The sequence below is a fragment of the Bison bison genome, unplaced genomic scaffold (genome assembly GCF_000754665.1).
Source record: "Bison bison bison isolate TAMUID 2011002044 unplaced genomic scaffold, Bison_UMD1.0 scf7180017864280, whole genome shotgun sequence".
NCBI classification, from domain to species: Eukaryota; Metazoa; Chordata; class Mammalia; order Artiodactyla; family Bovidae; genus Bison; species Bison bison.
In genome coordinates, this window is record NW_011494852.1 from 7,208,538 (window position 1) to 7,209,522 (window position 985).

The following is a 985-nucleotide window of genomic DNA, read 5'->3' on the forward strand; positions in this document are numbered from 1 at the left end:
CACTCCAGTGTCCAGAGGGTCTCCAGATGGGCGCGTCAGGGTGCAGTGCGGGACACTGGGGGACCCCGTCCCACAGTGGCTGATCAGCTGCCGAACACAGAGTGGGTTGGTCTTTGACCCTGGCCTGGGAATCTGAAACCCTGGGCAGGACCCTGCCCTGCCCGCGTTTTCCTGTGTGCCTGCGTGTGGTCTGCGCAAGTGTGTCTCCCTCTTTGGCCCCAGATTCCCTTCGGAAAAAGAAGAGAGGATGGCGCTGTGGGATTGGAAGACAGGGAGCCACCAGGCTGCTATGTAAATGTATCAAGTGTTGGCTTGTGGGGCACCGTGGACCAGAGATGCCTCATGTCAAGGGGGCAGCTGCTGCGCGGCTCTGCCGGCCGGGGCCCTAAGGTGGGCCTGGAGTTGCTTGATCTGATTTTTCAGTGGAAGGCAGGAACAGGGATGTTTATGTTAAATCTCTCAGTTTTAAAATGTTGGCTACTAACTCTGCAGACTGTAGCAGACCTCTGCAGCGGAACTTCCCACCATGTTCACCCCGTGTACTGGCCAGTGCAGCTGCCAGTGGCCATGGGGCCATGACGAACTTGAGATGCGGCGAGGGTAACTGAAGGATGAGATTCTTAATTTTGTTTCTTTTTAATTAATTTTAAATAGCCACCTGCGGCTCCTGGCTCCTGCATTGGACAGCACATTTGGGTATCATTTAAGAGTGTGAATTCCACCCTTTGTTTTTGGAGGCACAGAGTCTCAACCACTGGACAGTCGGGGAAGTCCCTCCAGACTCTTAAATAATACCCAAATCCAAGTTCAGATCCAAGCCCTACCACTCCCTGACTTGTGTGGTCACAAGCAAATGAGCGAGTTAACTTCTGTGCTCCGTGCCTCAATTGCCACATCTGTGAAATACTAGTACCCACCTCACAGGCTAGGCTTGAGGGTGGACTCAGACCCTCCACAGACACTCAAGATGGCAGCTGCGGGGGAC